This window comes from Trachemys scripta, chromosome 1, assembly GCF_013100865.1.
Source record: "Trachemys scripta elegans isolate TJP31775 chromosome 1, CAS_Tse_1.0, whole genome shotgun sequence".
Lineage (NCBI taxonomy): Eukaryota > Metazoa > Chordata > Testudines > Emydidae > Trachemys > Trachemys scripta.
Genome location: NC_048298.1, coordinates 62,987,570 through 63,009,984, shown reverse-complemented (window position 1 = coordinate 63,009,984; position 22,415 = coordinate 62,987,570).

Genomic DNA, 22,415 nt, shown 5'->3' with positions numbered 1-22,415 from the left:
TAGATTGCTAAGGCTATCTTTTCAAGACCAAATTTTTCAGGGAAACCTTGTGGTACATATTTTTCTGCACACAAATTGGGTAACTAAGCAATTAACTAAAGTGAAACCTGAACTCCAGCAATTAACAGTTTTCCACAGGGACTGTATACTCTACAATGCAACTGAATGAGAGGACTGAGTTACAACAGGGTGGTACTAACTCAGTATTCTCAGATTTCAGTTTGTAGGGTAGATGGGAATGTATGTAACAGTGTTTCATGCTACAATATTATACTGATTTTATTCTGAATCACTTGTTCCCAGCACATTTGCAACTTTTAAAAAGGTAAAACTTAAAATGTACAGCTATTTAAATCTAAATACTACAGTAGTTAGCACTGTTACCTAAATAATAAAGGATCTAAGTCTAAGCAGGCAAGTTTTGTTTCATTATGTCTACTTTTTCATTACAGGCTGTTTTAGGGCAATCTTAATCATCAAAAAAAATAAAGGAGAAAGCAATGCCTCGGGGATTTGATTTTCATCTATTATCTCAGTTTGTAGATCCTGTGGTACAGAGCTGCTTGGGACCATTGCTTCTGAACATCCGAGGAAATGTACAGCTCAGCGTAGTGAGCACTGTGCTTGGTAGTAAGAGTTTGCAGGAGTTGGGTCCCTAGTGATTTAATAGCCAGGACAATACCTGGTGACCACTTATTATTTCTATTTCCTCGTAAAGCTCAAGGACATTACATGCAGTGAGTGTATTAATGCGATATTATGCACAAAAGTCAGGAAATTCAGAGTCACATTTCGTACAGCTATTGAATTCTGCCACATTAAACACAAATATTAAAGCAATTATAATTAACACTAATACTCAAAGTAGGACATATTCAAGACGGGTGAGTTGCAGTTACTGTGGGAACCGTAACTCTGAAGACTGTACAGTACTGAGGTACATCTGAAGTATAATTTAATACTCTGAATTGCACTGAAAGTGATAATAAGGGCTATAAATACCATGATTATATGGCATGATACTTGTAATATTACTTTCTAATTTTTAAAAAGCCTAATGTAGAAAAATCCCTCCCAAATTGTGTCAGGAAATGGAGCAGCTTTCACATGTGCTTATCTGTTTTTGTAGGACATCCACATACTACCTGAGGGAAACGCTGATTGCTAGGCAGACATGTCAATGTGAAATATGGAGTGAGACTTGAGCTTTGACCATGAAAAGGGGAAAGCAGATTTTTCACCATGGATATATCTGAATGAACTAGTGAAATATTCAGGAATCTAAAATTCATGCCAGGCGAATTGGTGACTGTGATCACAATCGCATCTCAGTAGCAGTCCAGCGACATATCTACTAATGTGCACCACATCCTGAGAGGTTTGCTATTCACAAAACAGTTCTACTGCCGTAGGGGATTCGAGTTCAGGAATCCAACTCTGTTAGAGTTTAGGACAGCTAATAGCACAGTACAACACAGCACCCTTCTTGTATTCTTTATGGCCAAACCCTAATTCTGGCCCTCAGTCTACAGACATGGGCTGTACCTAGGGAAGAACTAGTGGGATCCTTTGAAGATCAGACAGGTGAAGGAATTTTCTCCCCTCATCTCAATCTATGCCACAAAATAACAGAGGAGCTTCAGGGCTCGGGGTGTTCTCTCAGGCCTGCCATACCCCCCATGGCTATTTGCATGCCCCCATCTCACTTCTCTCTGGGAAATGAACAGTACAGTAGAGTTACAGATGCACTCTCCCTCCTGCACAAACTCCTACACACTGGGATGAGGGAGCCCCTATGGAATTGTGCCTACTATGTAATCTTCTGCACCCCTCCGCCCGCTCTCCCCTGCCCAGTACATCAATGTAAGTTTCTTCAAGGTTTTACTGTGCCTGGCGCCCTCTGCACACATAGAAGGAAGCTTTTACTTTATGTGTATTGGGTAAGGAGAGATTTTTCACTTCATTCATCATTTAGCCTGATCACTGCAGCATACTGGAAATCAGTGGTAAACTGTAAAGAGACCTTTCATACTGAGGAAGACAAAATTGCACATATTAGACCTAAAGCATAAACCCTTCATCTTTTCACTTGTTTTTCATAGCATTTCTTGCCTCATGTCTGCTAATTATTGAAAGCATTTAGGTTTGAACAAGGCTTTGGACTTCTTCCCAGTCACTTTCTCTTCCTGCTTAGTCCTGTGGTGAAGTTATAATGCTGACTATACATCATCACATTGTCTCCTCCTTCCTAGGTGCCTTCCCCAGTGCCTTCTTTCTCAATCCCTGTAGACAACCCCACCATCCTGCCCATCACTCAGCCCCATAACCTGGGTGTTATCTTTGACTCGGACCTCCCTCTAGCTCATCACATCCAGCCTATGTCTAAATCTTGCAGATTCTTTCTATATAACATGCTAAGATACAGTCTTTCCTATCCATGTACATAGCTACAATTCCAGCTTTTTCTCTTGCCTTGACAAATACAGTCTTGCCCTGCTCATATCAATTCCAGTGGTACTGCAAAGATAATTTTCCTAGCTTATTGCTTTGACTATGTCATCCTCTCATTGCAGCCCTCCACTGGATCCCCCTTCTCTATTGCTTCAAACATAAGCTGCTTGTCTTCACTTTCAGGCCCTCCACATTCCCTACCTATCTTCTCTCATTCACTGTCATATTATCGCCAACCTTAAAGGTTAAAAAATCATGAGTCAGACCCCCCCCCCAGATCATGGGTTTTTTAAAAAGATTGTTTCTTTTGGTTTGTCTTGATTTTTTGAACTTCCCCGTGTGTGTGTGTGTGTGTGTGTGTGTTACCAAGTTCCATAAGTAAGGTGACTTGGCCCCTGCTTCAGGAGCTCTCACCCCTATATCCCACCATCTCCCTGCCCAGCAATTAATTCTGCCCCCACATCAATTCTTCCCCTCTAGTACCCACATCAGTTCTGTTCCCCCAACCCTACCTTAGCTCCTGCTGCAGCTCTAGGGGTTCCTCAGACCCCTCTCCCAGCCCTGAGGGGCAGCTGCAGAAAGGTTCCCTTCTCCACATTCCCGGCTGGACGATGTGGGGGGGAGAGGAGCAGAGAGGTTGTATCCCATTCCTCACAGGAGGGAGTGGAGCTGCACTGATGCTGAGCCCTTTCTGCTCCCTCCCCTCCTGTGAGAATGGTGCTAGCTCCTGAGGGATGAGGGAGAGAGCTCTGCCTGCTCCTGCAAATGGCTGCTCTTCCCAAGGAGGCAGGCTAGTGGGGAAGGCAGCCAATCAGAGGGGGTTTCTCCCAGGCAGAGCTGAAATTTGTGAGAGGGCTGGAGCTTCTTGTGTCACAGTGAGACTAGCTCTGGGCCCAGCTGAAATCCTATGAGATCATGAGAACTGACAACACTGTTGTCAAAGCCAACTCTGATTGACCCACAATGCCAGCCTCCCTTGCCCCTTTGTTAAATTTTCAAAGACGCACCTACATGGTTTCTCCCATGCTGCCCCTCACGCTTGGAAGAAGCTCCCCAATAACATCTGCAAATCTGAAGATTTGCCTTCACTAGTCTCATTATCCACGTTCAGATCCCTCCTTTTCTGGGATGCCTACAAAAACTTCCACCACATGCGTCTGATGAAGTGGGTATTCACCCAGGAAAGCTTATGCTCCAATACTTCTGTTAGTCTATAAGGTGCCACAGGACTCTTTGTCGGCTTTTTACAAAAACTTGACAACAGTTAGGCAGCTGGTGTGCAGAGACCACTGCCTACCATTCAGACCAACATTCTTTTACTGTTTCCCTATACTCCCCCATCAGTCTATCCCTCTGTTGTCTTATCTGAGATTGAAAACTCTTTGGGGGTAGGGACTTATCTTTTTTCTGCATTTGCATAGTGCCTAGCACATGACTAGGGTTCCTAGGCACTACAGTAATACACAATTAATAATCATGTTTCCATGGGAACAGATTGTGAAGTCACCAGCACTAGATTATGACTTCTTCTCTGGATCAAACATTAGGCAAGGCGGGGTTGTGAGGGAGGGAGGTGGCCCTTGTTCAAACACATATCAGATATAAGAGAATATAGAAAGTGACCAGCCAAGCACACTGGGACAAGTTCTGCTGTTACCATTGAAGTCAACAGAGTTTTAGTAATTGACAGTAGAATCTAGCTCACTCTTTTCAATATATGTGTTGGATAGTTTTAGATTTGCTTCATTACAAGGGATCTCTTTCAATACATGGGATCTCCTGTGTCATCAGTACACAATGGACTTATGTTACAGATTCCTCCGAATGCTATTGGGAATGCACACAGAAATCTCTTGCATGTCTTTGGTGATATAATCCCTTATATCACCAAAGGAAAGAAAAAAAAAAGAGCATTCTGGTTCTGAAGTTGCATGGTTGTGATACTGACAAACAACACTAGACCATGATGTTATTTCACTGTCTATAAAGAAACTACCTACAATTCTGTATTCTACTGTACTGTCAAGTTAAATAAATAAAAATAAAATTAATGGAGATTCCTATCTCCTAGAACTGGAAGGACCTTGAAAGGTCATCAAATCCAGCTCCCTGCCTTCTCTAGCAGGACCAAGTACTGATTTTGCCCCAGATCCCCAAGTGACCCACTCAAGGATTGAACTTACAACCCTGGGTTTAGCAGGCCAATGCTATCCCTCCCCCCGAAGTTAAGGTTACTTATTCAGGATTTTCCTGATAAATTAGCCTAGACATGCAGAAAGCCTTGTGACAAAAACCAGTTTGGTAAGAACACTTTTGTTACACTTGAAGTCCACATGTTAACACAGCAATGCCATTTCTGTCCCTGGTTTAAAGTTACGCTTTGATTTGCTGCTCTAATTAGAGGTTAGTTAAGTCTCCTCTCTGCAGCCCAGTCTGTAAATTCCATCACAAAAGTTTTCTTTTAAACATTAAAAAGAAGAATCTTAGATAGGAAAACTGATGACAGTGATTCCTATGGCTCCCAGTTCTTGAGGGGGAAAGCTCGGGGGAGGGAGATAGTAGGTGACATCTCAGAGCAGAGTGAAAGAACTTGAGAAGGGAAAAATTCAGTGAGAGGGAAGTTCAGGACAAGGTAAACTCTTTAGGTACTAATATGGCCTCCATCATCTTAGTATTGGAGCCCACAGGATAGGGAGAACCAGTTATTTTGGGGACCATATTAAGAAGGCTTAATGTCTGGGTGCATTTAGGCTCATTTCTTCTTAATCCACACTATGTTCTTCCACAGAGTCTGCATTTTAATTTGATCAATCAATGTTGAGCTAGCAGGAGCAAGGCAAACTACACTTAACAACGTCCTCTACTTCCCCACACCGATACTGCTCTTCCCACATTTACTGGAGTATTATTATGAAAAACCTCTTCAGCGGAACAAGCTGGTGCCATCTACAGTGTAATTCTTCTCCTTCCAATCAGAGAACTGCGAAAATGTCAGGACCGAGAAGAGAGAACATGATAAGGCTTAAAAGAGTAACAAACTTGTAACAAACTGGTCTAACTTCATCCCAAATAGCCAGATTACTTTAGGCTATTCCTACAGAGTCAAAAGAAATACCGTGTCAGCAGTGACTCTGGCTCAAGTAATGAGCATGTTATAAAGAAAAAGCAATATCTGATTAAATGCTAGTGGACGCAGACAATATCCTCCCTCTGAAATGGTTCTGGGGAAGCGCCCTAAAAATTGGTCTGACTGGCTAGTTTTCTAGCAAGCCACATCTCTGTGCCCAAAAGATAAAGCTATATTTGTGCCATGCTGATCAAGCATGTTGACTGATTTGAGGCAGTCTGGGAGGGGAACTATTAAGGAGAGAAAGTGCACAGTGGATTTAGTACCATTTTGTCCTGCTTACTGCTCTTTTATCTTCTCTGTTTTTTGTTTTGCTCCTCACTCTAGAAATGGTGCTGAATGTGTTGCAAGATAATATCAGGTGCAAAACATTTTGGGAATTGAACACCTGATTATTTGGTAGCAGCATCATATACCTTGGCAGGCTGGATCTTTCAATACCTCTCTCCTCATTCATTGCACTCAATACACATTTAGCCAGCCAGGTCTGTCTCATGATTTAATGACAAAGTCCAGACAGAACCTTTTGGTAACCACTGAAAAGTGCCTCTGAAGTCTATTTCAATAATAAGGAAAGTAAACATACTTACTGCTCAAAGTCCTGTTATTCACATAATCAATATGTTGAACAAACAGTTCTACATTTATCAACACAGAACCATCTATTCACAAGTTAGAAATTCCAGACCACTCTGCCTGCAGGAGATAGTGGAAAATATAATGAAATGCAAGGTTGAATTGAGAGGTCATCTGGACTAGTACCTAAAATAGGAGCTTAGAAATCAGGACTTGTGGGTTGTAGTTGCAGCTCTGCCAATGACATGCTGTGAAGACTGTGAGCAAATCACTTAATTTATCGGTGCCTCAGTTTATCCATCTCTAAAACAGGTATAATTAGAGCAGGGATTTTGCCATGGCTGCGACTTCTTGTCAAACTCTATGACTGGTAGGTTATTTAATCCAACCTCTTCTCTGGCTGGTCAGCCTGCATGCCACTCTCCCACCCCAGGACAGAGTGAAAAATACTGTGTGGCTTTGCAAAATGGCCAGCCCACGGGAACAAGCTGCACTCAAGTTTCCCTTCTCTGGAATACAGTGAAGATATAGGCAGGGGTGAGAAAGCTTAGAAGAGAACCTTGCAGTAGGCAAGGATCTTTCAAAAAGATCTCTCCTCTCTACAAAAGTTTCTCTCAAAACTGGGTGACTGGGCAACAAAATGGCAGATGAAATTTAATATTGATAAATGCAAAGTAATGCACATTGGAAAACATAATCCCAACTATACATATAAAATAATGGGGTCTAAATTAGCTGTTACCACTTAAGAAAGATCTTGGAGTCACTGTGGATAGTTCCACTCAGTGTGCAGCGGCATTCAAAAAAGTGAACAGAATGTTGGGAATCATTAAGAAAGGGATAGATAATAATGCAGAAAATATCATATTGCCTCTATATAAATCCACGGTACACCCACATCTTGAACACTGCATACAGATTTGTTGCCCCACCTCAAAAAAGATATATTGGAATTGGAAAAGGTTCAGAAAAGGGCAACAAAAATTATTAGGGATATGGGACGGCTGCCATATAAGGAGAGATTAATAAGACTGGGACTTTTCAGCTTGGAAAAGAGATGACTAAGGGGAGATATAATAGAGGTCTATAAAATCATGACGGGTGTGGAGAAAGTAAATAAGGAAGTGTTATTTACTCCTTCTCATAACACACGAACTAGAGGTCACCAAATGAAATTAATAGGCAGCAGGTTTAAAACAAACAAAAGGAAGTATGTGCACACAATGCACAGTAAACCTGTGGAACTCTTTGCCAGAGGACATTGTGAAGGTCAAGACCATAACAGGGTTCAAAAAAGAACTAGGTAAGTTCATGGAGGATAGGTCCATCAATGGCTATTAGCCAGGATGGGCAGGAATGGTGTCCCTAGCCTCTGTTTGCCAGAAGCTGTGAATGGGCAACAGGGGATGGATCACTTTATGATTACCTGTTCTGTTCATTCCCTCTGCGGCACCTGGCATTGGCTGCTGTCGGAAGACAGGAAACTGGGCTAGATGGACCTTTGGTCTGACTCACTATGGCCATTCTTATGTTCTTATGTCAGGCAGGGAACAGAGTGCTCTCAGAAACCATGATGAGAAGTGCAATACAAATGCCTAGACAGACAACTAAATAAAGTGGCATGGCGGACAAGGGGAAAAAAAACCCAGATGTCACACATTTTGATAAACTTGGTGACTATCAAAATGTGCAATGAATCATCCATGATTTTTCTAAAAGCTTTCTTTACAGGAGTATTGAGACTTAATTGACTACTGCTTTAAGATAAAAGGTGCTGCGTAAGTACAAAGTATTATGTAAATAAACAAAAAAACCCAAAACCAAACAAGGAAACAAAGAAAAATAAAAAAGAATGAAAAGAGTAAGGTAATGTCTTCACTACCGGCCTGATCGGCAGGCAGCGATCAATCCAGTGGGGACTGATTTATCGTGTCTAGTCTAGACACGATAAATCAACCCCTGAGCGCTCTCCTGTCGACTCCTGTACTCCAGCTCTGCGAGAGGCTCAGGCAGAGTCGATGGGGGAGTGGCAGCAGTTAACTCACCGCGGTGAAGACACCACGGTAAGTCGATCTAAGTACGTTGACATCAGCTACGTTATTCATGTAGCTGAAGTTGAGTAACTTAGATCAATCCCCCCGCCCAGTGTAGATCAGGGCTAAGAGGAACTTTGAAAATTCCTCTTCCTGCCTCTGTTCTCATTGAATTCTGTAAATTTCTGGCATGGTAGCGTTCTCTTCAGATGGTGCAGTACCTTGGTAATGTTTCCTAAAGGCTTTTCATGACCTCCAACCATAATTGCTTTGAAACCCACAATGATCTCTGTAGATTCTTCTTATAAGAATATCACAAAATTAGTAATTTAACTATTTTCCCCATAGACTTCAGATGAAAGGATCACATTTTCTGAAGTTTTTGAGTGGCAGAAGTCTGCTTTCAGATCCATGCCTTTTCTATTATATAATTGAACCATTAGAATTTTTTTAGCCTTGCTTAAAAATATGAGTGCACTAACTTGCACAACTATATCAATATTTTAGAAGCTACCCAAATCTTACACATGCCAAAAAAGGTAGCTTTACAATCTTTGCTAATCTCTAATGCAAGATGTATCCATTATTTATGAAGTTAGCAGACAAAAGGGGAACTGCTGTTGAATGGAATCCTAAACAATATTAAACAATAGAAGCCCTAGGCAGCTAAACACCACAGGTTTTCGTTATTAGCACTACAGTCCAATCTCTCAGGAGATGAACAGTGAAAGTCATCAGAAAGTTTATACTTATTAAATATGAGCTGGATTAAGTAAAAAAAAAAAAAAGAAGATATTCCTCATTATGTTAAATTCCTGTTACTGCTCTCAATCCATCATTATGTACCACCCCATATTGACTTTCAACAGCTCAGCATTTCCCGCTCTGCTCTTAGCATATTTTCTAGATTCAGTTTTGGTTTTATTAAATGCAAATAACCCATGATAATAGAATGTCACTGTGGAGACTTAGACACAGCAGTCAGGAGCTTGTAACTTTTCTCTCTTCTGTATAGGTAATAGCTTGTATATGGGGCTAGCCTTAATACTGGCAAATTACACACCAATGCCAAGTTGCAATTTCCTGAAAGCTGAGTTTTATAAATCTTTAAGCACTATTTGTTTCTATTATGGATGATGAAATCGGTACAGAATTCTATTCCAGATGGGGTTAGAGGAGGTAGCATGTGGGAGGTGAGGAGGATGGGATCATTCCCCCAACATCCAGGCTGGGGGCTACCTAACCAGAAACTAAGACCGCATTTTAGTCTTCCCTTCAGGCCTTTGGTTTCCATTTCTGCTCTAAGACCTAAGGTGATGTATGAAATTGTTTCCAAATTTCTGATTCTTTTGTCTCACTAGGTATATAGCTAGATACCACCATTATTGCAAGAGGTGGTCTAGTAAATCCTTAGTAGCAAATCCAGTCCATGCCTTACAGTTTTGTTGAGTTGCCTTAATATTACACATAGTGCTTTTACATCTTCAAAGGGCTTTACAAATACCTACAAATGTATGGAGCCTCTCTACAAGCCAGGTGAGAAAACCGAGGCAGAGAAGTTAAGTTACCTGCCCATGGTCACAGAGGGAATCAAGGTTGGAGATGAAAACTAGGCATTTTGACTCCTATTCCTGTGCTCAGACCACACTTTGTTTGCTTTATAGATCATTTGTAAAGCTTCCAGATCATTCTTAAAGCTTCTAGAACATTCCTGGTCCAGTGTGGAGAAAAAAATCTGGGACCCTGTTTAAATTATTGTACTTAGTTCTCTCTGCTCAGTTTTTCACTTGTTCATGAACAGTGACAGAGTTAAAAACAACAACCCCCCCCCCCAAGCATTGAACAAGGCAAGACTTTACAGAAACCAAATGCCACACTATTTAAAATGGACAGGAAACCTTTCAAAATATCCTGAGAAGGAAGTGACCAATGTCTGCCAAGGGAAGAGCTAATTTAAGGATTTCTCTTGCTTACGGCTTAAAAAGAATTTCTTCATCTGGCTTTTACACTATGTGTATAAATTCGCAAAACAGAAAGATACACACATGTAAGGGAAAATGCTTTTACTTCTCTAATGTTTTGAAATGTTCAAACTTTCTAAGAATTGTGAAATCTTTTGTCTATTGAAAGCAACAGAGGGTCCTGTGGCACCTTTAAGACTAACAGAAGTATTGGGAGCATAAGCTTTCGTGTGTAAGAACCTCACTTCTTCAGATGCAAGTCTGACCCTCTGTTGCTTTTTACAGATTCAGACTAACACGGCTACCCCTCTGATATTTGTCTATTGAGAAACTATATTTTCACCATTTCTCCTTTGTGTCATTTACTAAAAAAAAACAGAGAATGTTTTGAACTTAAAAGTAGTCAGAGAGGAATGAGCAGCTTTATGAATATGGGGAGGAAAGTGAAGTCTGATGTCAAATTATTATTTTTCTTTAGAAGTACATTCAATGAATTTTTGTCTTTCGCTCAAGGTTTGCACAAATGCCCAATTCTTTGCTTTACCACATACAGAAAACACTGCATTTATAGACAGTATCAACATGAAACAGGCAAAATGTTTCTATATGTCTGGACTATTCAAGGAATTAAACTTCAGGTGACTAGAGCTCTAAAAGGCAACTGTAAAACTAAAATTAGTTTTATGTTTTGTGCCTTCTAATGCTCCATTGTGATCTATGCAACAAAAATCTCATTTTAAAAACATCTGAAATGTTAGAGGATCTCAGTAAGATCTTTGGAGGACCTGGAATTGACTTCATAAGATGTTGATACCTGATCCAGATGTCTCCTGGTATGTCTGCACTACAATAAAAGAACCATGCCTGACTTGGGTCATCTGACTCAGGCTCCCAGGGCTTGGGGTGCAGGTCTATAAAATTGAAGTGTAGATGTTTGGGCTCGGGCTGGCACCCAGAATCTGGGATCCCATGGGGAGGCGAGGTTTCCAGAACCCAAGTCTGGACATCTATGCTGCTATTTTATAGCCCCACAGCCCAAGCCCCACAAGCTGCAGCTGTGCCGCTGGCCTTTTATCATACTGCAAATGTAAACTCCCAGGCCAAAGTGAATGGGATAGGAATGTTGTTCTTTCCTACAGCAAGTCTTAAGGATGCTGAGTTATAGAATCTTGGTGGAGGGAATCTGGCTATGGAACAATCTTCTAGAGGCTACTAGGCAAATTCAGACCCTGACCAACTTTAGGAAACATTGCCGAAACTTCCTCTTTGAGAAAGTTTTTCCACCATAAATGCTACTCACAATTTGATCTCTCAAATGCCAGCAGTCCATGAAGTCCATTAAGGACTTCTCTATTGCTATTGATTTTATGTAAAGGCACTCAGACACTACAGTGAGGAGTGACAGTATGAAACCCAAAGATAGATAATATTCCAGATTCAACATTGTCCCCCTTTCCTTAAATGAGGGCCTGAGCCCTGATTCTGTAAACACCTTGCAAATGAGTTGCTTTGCTCCCGTGTGTAATCTCATTGAAGACAATAGGATTATTTGTATGAGGAAAGTTGCACATGTGCGTAAGTGTTTGCAGAATCACCTCTCAGACAGCTGTAGCTCAGGTTTCAGCCAGTAGTGAAGTCACACCAGGGGTCTTCTGAAGAGCTTGCAGAAATTCTCCCGGAAAAAGGATAGTGAGAATTTGATATTTCTAATGTAAAAACAAGCTGAAATAATAAATAAAGTGTTGGGGCCATGTTTCCAAATCAGAAGGGAGCAAGAAGAGCTTCAAGCACTTCTTTGCAATTCACCTTTTAAGCCACTTCTGAAAGCAAGCTTAAAGCTGCCTAATGATAGCTTAGGTACCAGCGTACACATTCATAATGTGCAAGCAGTGTAAAATTCAGACCAGTAACATATATATTTGGTGCTTTAGCAGAGCCAATTTCACAATGCTGAGAACAGTTATCAGCCAAATCAGCTGGGAGGAAGACTTTAATCAGAAACATCTGAATGATAATTGGGAATCATTTAAGAACACCTTCCACAGCTGCTACTCTGAAACCTGTCACAATTAAGGAAGATGGCTGTTTTGGTTAAAAATACAGCCTGGTTTAGAGGGGAAGTGAAGGGAGCTGTTAAAAATAAAATAAAATAAAAAATAATATACAACAAATGGAAGAAAGAGGAAATTGATAGTAATTAGTATAAATCAAAAGTTAGGAATTGTAGAAAATTGATAGGGAAGCAAAGGGACACAAAGAGAAATCTATGGCTCGCAGAGTTAAGGACAATAAGAAGCAGTTTTTAAAATACAATAGAAACAAAAAGAATCCAGACAATGGTATTTGTCTATTACTAGGTGGAAATGTAGAATTAGCCATAATAATTCAGAAAAGGTGGAAGAGTTCAATAAATATTTCTGTTCTGTATCTGAGGAAAAAACAGACGAGATAGTCTCATCCTATGGTGATGATAAATCTCTTTCCATTCCACTAGTATCGCTGGAGGATATTTCACTAAAGCTACTAAAATCTGATATTTTTAAATCAGCAGGTTCAGATAACTTGCTTCCAAGAATTTTAAGAGAGCTGGCTGAGGAGCAAGTTGGACTGTTAATGTTGATTTTCAATAAATTTTGGCATACTAGGGAAGTTCCAGGAGACTGGAAGAAATGTAGTGAATGTAGCGAATGGAGTGCCAATTTTTAGAATGGGTAAACAGGGATGACCTGGATAATTATAGGCCTGTCAGCCTGACACTGATCCAGAGCAAGGTAATAGAGTGGCTGTTACGGGACTCAATTAATAGAGAACTAAAGAAGGGCAATGTAATTAATGCACAAAACATGGAAAACAGATCCTGTCAAACTAACTTGATATCTTTTTTTTGATAAGATTACAAGTGGGGTTAATAAAGGTAATAACATTGATGTAATATGCTTCTGTACGGTGTTTGACTTGGTGCCGCACAACATTTTGATTAAACAACTAGCATGATACACAATTAACATGACAAACATTAAAGGGATTAAAAACTGGCTAACTGATGTCAAAATGTAACTGTAAACTGGGAATCATCATAGAGTGGGTGTGTTTTCAGTGGGTTCTTTGCCTTATGCTATTTAACATTTTTATCATTGACTTGGAAGAAAACATAAAATCATCATTTATAAAGTTTGCAGATAACTCAAAAATTAGGGGAGTGGTAAATAATGAAGAGGACAACACATTGATTTGGAGCAATCTAGGTGACTGGTAAACTGTGTGCAAGCAAACAATATGCATTTTAATATGGTTAAATGTAAATGTATACATTTAGGAACAAAGAATATTGGCACGTGGCCCAGCCTCCGAGAGCACCGGGCGGGAGGGCAGCACATGGCTCCTCAGAGCATTAGGCAGACAGGCCGGCCCCTCCTAGCCCCAGAGCACCGGGTGACATGTGGCCCAGACCCCCAAAGCACTGGGTGGGCGTCCGACCCCCCCTGAGCCTCAGAGCACCAGACAGGCTGACCCCCAGCCCTGGGCGGGTGGGTGGCGCGTGGATCTCCCCTGCAACCCTGGAGTAGTGGGCGGCACACAGCCTCTCCCCAGCCCTGGAGTGCTGGGCAGTGTGGCCCCAGTGCCAGGGCCCCCCCAGCATTGGGCAGCCCCAAGTCCCACCCACCCTAGCCCCAGCCCCAGCCCCAACAAGCTTCCCTTCTTGGAAGAGGAGTAGCCTACCTGGGCTGGGGCCAACTAGCAACAAGAGGGGAGGGAGCCTCCGGACGGAGTGGGGGCAGGGCCACACAGGGCTTTTTTTGGCAGGCTCAGCCTTCCCCTGCCTATTAGACATGCCGCCCCTCAATAATGGGTTCTTCAATCTAACAGAGAAAAGTATAACATAATCCAATGGCTGGAAGTTGAAGATAGACAAATTCAGACTGGAAATAAGGTGTAAATTTTTAACAGGGAGCTCAACTAACCATCTGAACAGTTTACCAAAGGTTGTGGTGGATTCTCCATCACTGACAATTCTTAAAATCAAGATTGGATGTCTTTCTGAAAGATCTGCTCTAGGAATTATTTTGGGGTAATTCTGTGGCCTGTGTTATACAGGAGGTCAGACTAGACGATCCCAACGGTCCCTTCTGGCCTTAAGCTCTATGAATCTATTATGGCTAGAAATTTAGAACTGCTATTCTGTATTTTTAAAAAGTGATTATATCAGCATTATTGCTAAACTCTGTTGTCATGATTTCAGATTCCTTGCTTTTTCCTTTTGTTTGTTTAAAAAACTGCATATCTCTTCCTCCCTCTCTCCCTTTAAGTTTAGAGCATGAGGATACCAGTGAGAAGTAAAATTTGGAAGCAGCTGAGGAGGGGACTTAGGGTAAACGCATCTCTTTTATGCACACTGGATTGGCAATACTAGGTGTATTTAATATATATCTTATTACTGCATGAAACATCCAAATTAAAGAAATCATCCTGCTGTCCCGTTTCCTGATGTGTCAGTACATCAGAGTGCAGCCACTAAGAGCAGAGAAAGTTTGAAATGAATTGGAGTTTTTGAAGATGCACAGGGAACCTGCAGAAAGGCATCAAATCTGGCAGAAAAAAGAAAAAAAAAGAAGTAACAGCTCAGGGAGGAAAACTGGCTTTTAAGAACCGACCTTGGATCCTGCAAAATGATACATGGGCCCACAGAGGATAAGAGATAATGAAGAAGAACAGCAGGGGCTGCAATAAACCTGATGGAAATTACTGAATAATGAAAGCAAGTTGGTACAGTACTACCTACCAATACTGTAGGCAAATGATAAGAGATGTTCAGGAATTGACTGCGAATAGGGTAATTTACTGTTTAATGTTCTGCAGTACCTATGTTTACTTATCCGGGAATGACCATTCTTTTAAGCTAGTCAGATCACAGGATTGGTGAACAGACATTTACAGCGATGGCATAAAGAGTCTCCTGGTAGTCTTTAACACTCGGTTGTGTGACAGCGTAGAGGCTAGGAAAGATATGAGACTGAGACATTAGTGAAATAACACCAGGCCTGATCCTGCAACCTTTACTTGCTTTTAGTACCATTAACAGAATCAAGCCCACCGTGTGTTAAGTGTGTGCCTGAAAGAGTCTCATACTTAATGTAATACAACAAAACCTGTTTCCCAATCTGTGGTTGATGTGGCAGTTAATGCTCATATATGGATTTAGACTGCTGTTTGATTCCAAGCATTGTTATAGTCATTGTGCTGGGCATTAGTCATAAAATCAGAATTAATTCCAAAAGACACACACGGACAAGAGCTACTCTCATATGGTTCAGAGAAAGATATTAGGTTCTATGAGCCCGATTCTGATTCTGCTTACACCAGTTTAATTCCAGTGACTTAGTGGAGTTCTCCTGGTTTACTACCATATTAGGGAGATCAAATCCTATATGACTCAGACTGTAGTATGCCAAGCTATTTCCAAGAAAGTTTATAATGAAAAAGTTTACCCAAAAAAAAAGCACAGCACAGTTTGTTTTAATTTTTTCAAAAATTAAAAAGCAGCATTCTACATAAGCATTTTCCACTCTTTTAAATGGATGACATTAAAGGAATGACACACAGAAGCTTAGATGAATCCATGAAGAGGATGACCAGGAATGAAGGCCACCATCGTCCACTCCTGGCAGTCATAGGAAACTTATTATTTTGGATACAGCCATCTGACCATGAGAGATGATGGCGCCTCCCTTTTCCAGAGGATCATGCCCACCTCCAATCTCAAATCCCTTTCATTATGCTTAAGGGGAAAATTATTTTACAGCCCTGAATTTGATAACACATCACTAAACTTGCAGATTTGATTTTTGGAAAGGTTTGTTAATCTCAGTTGGAAAGATAGTACAGTATCTAGAACAGCTTCTCAAGGGAAAAGAAATGGATCCAAATATGGGCCCAAATCCTGCAAATACTTTATTTATGCAGCTTTACCTATGTGGGACAGATCAACTCACGTAGGCCCTGTAATTGAAATGTACTCTACAAGGTCAGGCTATAGCTATGAACACTGTTTTTACCACTGAAGAGAGACACTGGATATTTGACAGTGCTCAGACGTTCACCTGAACAATCACTCTCAAAGTAATGTATTATCCTCCAGAATATTAATCCAGACACATGTACATGTGTTTTCTATTTTGAGATGATGATGATGATCTCCTTCACTTTTCATCTGAGGCTTCCAATTGTGAACTCTTCAGGGCATTGAAGTCAATAGCGAAAGCAAAACTCCTTATGTCTTCACCCTACTTCTTCCTGGAAAGCATGTAGCACATGGTGGGTAACAATATCAGAAATGATTGAAAAAATGTGAGTAATTTCAACTTAATCTGTGATAACCAGTAGATCCGTCAGCACAGGAAAAACAGTAAGTGCAGTGTTAATTATTTAAAACTGGGACAAGAATGCCATAATCTTTAGCCCAAGTGTATCTAAACTATGAGCCATGGGTCAAATGAAGCCCATAGTTCTAAAATATAGCCTGGAACCGCCTTATTTGTGCTCTGTGGCTTCGGTGACATACTGCCAAAATTGTAACAAGTGGAACCCTCAAAACATTTCCTCTTTGGCCTGCATTGGGCAGGCATGACAAACCTTTTCACTAGCTTGAGTAAAAACTGAGAATTTGGCCCCAATACTTTAAGATCAAGTGAAAGTCATAAAAAATTGTACTTATTTAATGTGATGTAACTTATTAGATTATGGATATGATGATATTTTATGTGAATTTCCAGTTACTTCCAACCATTGTTTTGTACCACCCCATGCTGACTTAACAGAACAGTTTTTCCATCCTCTTGGACAATTTTCGATATTGTTTTGTAGTAATTAACTCTAGTAACCTTGCAGATCTCTCAGTCAGATTCACTAGAAATAGGTAATACTATTAATAATGAGTTGTCTGCGCTAAATGCAAGTGCTAATCAAGTCAAGGCTTCTCTGGGGATAGGGATGGGTTTCCCTTCACACGCAGGCACATTTGAATTTTTTGAAAAATTAAAACTGTAACCCTCAAAATATTTAAGTCTAGTAATAATACTCTACCTGATCTCTGTTACCTAATAGTAACAAGGGCTAGAGAGCAGGAAGCAACTCATAAAACACTGGGGAAGAAAAGTATATTTGCTGCAAATTACCCAAAGGCTAGGGAGCTAACTCAGTGTATAGCTGAAATGAAAGCAGCACTTTTAAATTTTTTTTTATAGAGCTGGAAATGTACATTATGCTGTACAGGAAGAGGTCAGTGCCTAATAGATAACAACTCCTTCCCCAAAGGGCTTACAGTCTGCAACACAAGCACAAAAGAAGAAAGGAAAAAGACAGTATGATATTAGAGAGCACATACCGCGCTGGGGGTGGCCTATGGAGCATAGCTTTCTGAAGAAGCAGGTGCATTTTTAGTAGCTTCTTGATGCTAGAGAAGAGTTTTTTGTTCAGCTTTATAGCTGGTAGGTGTTAGAAATGAAAAGGTTCATTTACATCTTCGTAGGCAAGAAGGTCAAACGAAATGTGAAACAGGTCATTAAGATTCAGATGATTTTAGGAAGCATCGCTGCAGTGCTTCAGTGAGTCAGCAGCAATGCTGCCACGCGAACACTATTTTAGTTCCTTGTCTGAAACTAAAAGCTGTGTGGAGTGAAAACCCTGCAGCTGTGACTTCCTTAACACAAATATATGGGGGTACTAAGTCAGTCTGCAGAAAACTGTGAAAACGACATTACGGGAAGGGTACAGTATAAGGATATGGAAGTGATCAGCTTTGTTAATATTTATATTGTGTTATGCAGGGAGTGCTGTTCGCATATGTGTACAACTCTCATTTAAAAAAGGGAAACAAGGGACACTTAAACCACCTTTTTCCTTCTGGACCTGGCCCTTATTGTCATTTCACCTATAGGCTGACCAGTGAAATGGCTCTAATCCTCCTGCCCCCTCTAACCTAATAAGTGTGGGAATTTGTCCAGAAGAATGCTGGCGCAGACATTTGTATGATCATGGGCAAGAGAGCAGCCTTGTTCCACCTCATTCCCTCCTACCTCTTCTGATCATATTATTCTCTAGCCCTCACGGCATGGGGCATCTGCTCACATTATCCAAGCCTCAGGGGGCATAGAGTTTAGAACCAGAGGAGAAGCTGATGGCCAATAGATTATTTACTCTTTCTCCTGGGACAGCAAAATAATTAAAAGTAACAAATGAAAATCATTCAAAAGACAGAGAACAAACAGAGAACAGAGGAGATTGTAGCTGACCACATCAGCTACAGTGAACTTGCATCTTTAATATCCATCTGTGTGTAAAAAAATTCATAGCTTTAAAGGAGTTGAATCAGCGCCTTAACACAGTGCTCAGACTTTCAACAATAGATCATCTCAATACAAATTTATATAGAGCCAGAAGTATGTTAGGTGCTTTATGAAATCAGCACATTTATTAAGAATTAGTGGGTTTTGGTGAAGGATGTTCTTATTTTGACTGTGTGCTATGCCCAGTTAGGCCTACCAGCTCAAAAAGCAGATTTCCTGTGGTCATATTGTACCACTGATTTTTAATCAGAACTTCCCACTGCTCTCAACGGAGAGTTCTAATTCTAAATCACTAGCACGATCTGGCCATAGGTTGGGGTTTTTAAAAGCTTTGTATTTAACCCAGCAACAAGTAAGAAACAAAGGATAGAGTAAGTATAAAGAAATACAAAGTCTGGATTCTGAATGAGCACAGGTACACCATTAGGGTATGTCCAGCTTCCGCTATAGTTAAAGGGAGCTGGATCAGGCCCTCAGCAATAAGTAGTTTTTATTGAACATAAGGGCCTAATGGAGCATTGATTGAAACTAGAGTCATTGACAACAATAGGAGCTGGAGCGGGCCCCAAGAGCTATGCTCGTTTGTTCCAAGAAATCCAGCGTATTGTTCAGTTTCCTACTTTTACGAAACACAAGAACAATGAGATTAAACATGTATTTTAGCACTAGACATTTGATTATTGAAAATTCAATGTAAGTTACAAGCTAGAAGGAGGAGGGATTTATAAAATGCATTACAAAATATGCTATATAACATCTTAAGATATAAAGACAATTGTTAAATTAAAAAAATCCTGTACTGTCTGCTTTATCTTGATCTCTTCTTTCATATATTTAGAGTAGGACTTAATACTGGAGAGAATGTTCTATTTTCTTGGTAAGTTAGTTTAGAGAAACTTGGCTGAGAGAAACTAAGGTCTTCATTTTCCCGTAGCCAACAATAACCTATACAGGGGCAGGGATGCTGGAACAATTTGTATAGTGGGGGTAAACCAAACTGTAAACTCTATATATGATGGAAACCATGTCAAGTCACAAAGCAACACCCCATGCACCCCTACTTCCAGCACCTATGCACAGAGGAGAGGGGAGTTTATACACAGAGGACTGGAGGGAAGAAACAGGTTACAGAATTGGAACTCTCCATTTCTCTATTGCAGGCTCCTCTCTGGTGGTTTTAATTGTAATAATGAGTGACGAATCTGGGTCTGTTCTTGCTTCTGTTGAACTCAGTAACAAAACTTCAATGGAAGCAGGATCAAAGCCATTGTGCTGGGGAAGACAATGGAATTTCAATTTGAAACCAGGATTTCATGTATCCTGATGTAAGGGATTTTATGTGACACTGGGTACACAAAGTTGCAGTTTCCAATAATTTTTATGTACCAAATATATTAATAGCTCAGTGAAAGGATACTGGAAAACAAAAATGTACGTCTTTCTTCTGTCATGAGAGATAGTTTGAATGATGCAGGGACAAAGATAGGTCTCAATCCTGCAAGACTTCCGTGAGCAGAACTCCCATTCCTTCAGTGGAAACTCCACAGTCAGGAAGATTGCAGGAACAGACTTTTTCAGATTCTGTGTATCACCTGAACCATGGGGGGTTTTTTTGTAGCAAAATTATTATTAAAAAAAAAAAGAATATGAAGCCTATTTTACTACTTTTATGTGACCACTGTGAATTTCCAGATCAAGAAGTAGCTTATTTGTATTTGCCCAATATTAACAATGGCTATCTAGCATTTTTTGCATTTACTGACCCTGACTCTCTATCAGTATCATCTCTTGCTATTTAAAGGAATTTAACATTTCCTTTCCAATTCTAGGAGAAGCTGCAGGGTCCCAGAAAATCAGGAAACAATCCATAATCTATCCACATATTGCATGTATAGACATATAATCTAAACAAGTATAAGGAAATGACAAGGCACAGGCCCTTTAACACATGGGCAGTATGATTATCTAGGGTTTTCTGTTTTTAAGTGGAGAGAACCTTTATCTTTTATTAACGTTCTGTGTGGTTTAGGGAAAAGTTTTCCTGAAGCTGCTAACTTGATAGTCCAGGCGCTCTAAAGGAGGAATCCATGTGACATTCAGAAATGTACACTCATGACTAATTAAGTTGCCTGCTGACTATTTATGACACCCAAGAATGTTCAGCAATAATAACTTCAGCAGTACAAATATGTCAAAAAAAGTAAAAATTAAAAAGCAAACTTTGGAGAGCCAAAAAACCAGATCATTTAGATTTATTCAACAAGAGAACCTATGCAATTCTTTGCAATTATTTTCAGCGGTATAAATTGTAAGCAATTTCTAAAGATATAAAATTAGTTAAAAACCAATGACATGCTAGCATTAGACCCTAGATGCTCCCCAACTGCAAGCCAAGTTTTGATCTCAGATTTGCAGTGAGGCTCCCACTGAAGTCAGTGTGTGCACTCTAGAGTAGAATTTGGCCCCTCACATTATTTACGATAATTAGCTCATTACTTAGTGTTAAGATCAGAATAGCCTGATGTGGGCTATTAATACCGCTGTGTAGGAACATAGCCACTTTCATCTGAGAATCTAAAATAATTTTTATAAAATTAAATAAGCCTCACAGCACCTCTGCATGGGAGTTAAGGATTATACCCATTTAATAGATATACATGGTGTTAAGTGATTTATCCATGCTCACATAGCAAATCAGTGGTCAAGCCAGGCTAGAACCCAGGAGTCCTGATTCCCAGCCACCTCCTATCAACCCTTGATCCCATTCTTTCCCCTGCCTTCTCAATAAATATTTTTAAAACAATCAATCCTTCACCACCGTGTGTCTAGAAACATACTGGGTAAGATTCTGTGCTGTGCCTCTAAGAGGACAGCATAACACTCACAGGCAAGGGGCAAGACGGTCCCAATCCTGGACTGCTTTACAGCCATAATATAGACATGAATGGGGGGAGCCTACGTTATATACCCCGCTGCCCTAGGGGCTGCAGTGCTGCCCAGAATTACTGCTCCTCCCCCACCATGCCAGGACTGGTAAGGGTGTCACTGGGAGGCAGATTTACAGCTGTTTTCAGAAGTGAATTTTCCTCCGGCTAGTACCAGGGCTTTTAGGGCCCCTTTATTCTGCTCTGGCTATTTTATCCATCATAAAGTGTTTGGAATGGGGATGAGGATCTCACTCATTCTCTTCTTCTGAGACCTGAGTTTTCTCCACTAGCACATATGTGAAGAATAATGGGAAGGGGAAAGGACAATGTGATACCATGATATTTAACCATTAAAGAAAAAATGAGAGACAATTTTTTTTAACACAGATCGTTACAACTTTCTTAGACTTGTAGACTTAAAGGCCAGAAGGGACCATCATGATCATCCAGTCTGACATCCTGCACATCACATGTCACAGAACCTCACCCACCCACTCCTGTAATCGGCCCATAACCTCTGGCAGAGTTACTGAAGTCCTCAAATCATGATTTAAAGACTTCAAAATACAAAGATTCCACCATTTACTCTAGTTCAAACCAGCAAGTGACCCATGCCCTAGGCTGCAGATGAAGGCAAAAGATCTCCAGGGTCTCTGTCAATCTGACCTGGGGAAAATTCCTTTCCGACCCCAAATATAGCATCAATTAGACATGGTGTTCTCAAACTTTTTCTTTCTGAGGCCCTCTCAACATGCTAAAAAAACTGCACGGCCAACCTGTGCCACAACTGTTTTTCTGCATATAAAAGCCAGAGCCAGTGTTAGGGGGTAGCCAGCAGGGAAATTGCCCAGGGGCCCATTCCACAGGGGGGCCCTGCAAAGCTAAGTTGCTCAGGCTTCAGCTTCAGCCCTGGATGGCAGGGCTTGGGGCGCCAAGTTTCAGCCCCATGCGATAGGGCTTTGGCTTTCTACCCTGGGCCTCACCAAGTCTAATGCCGG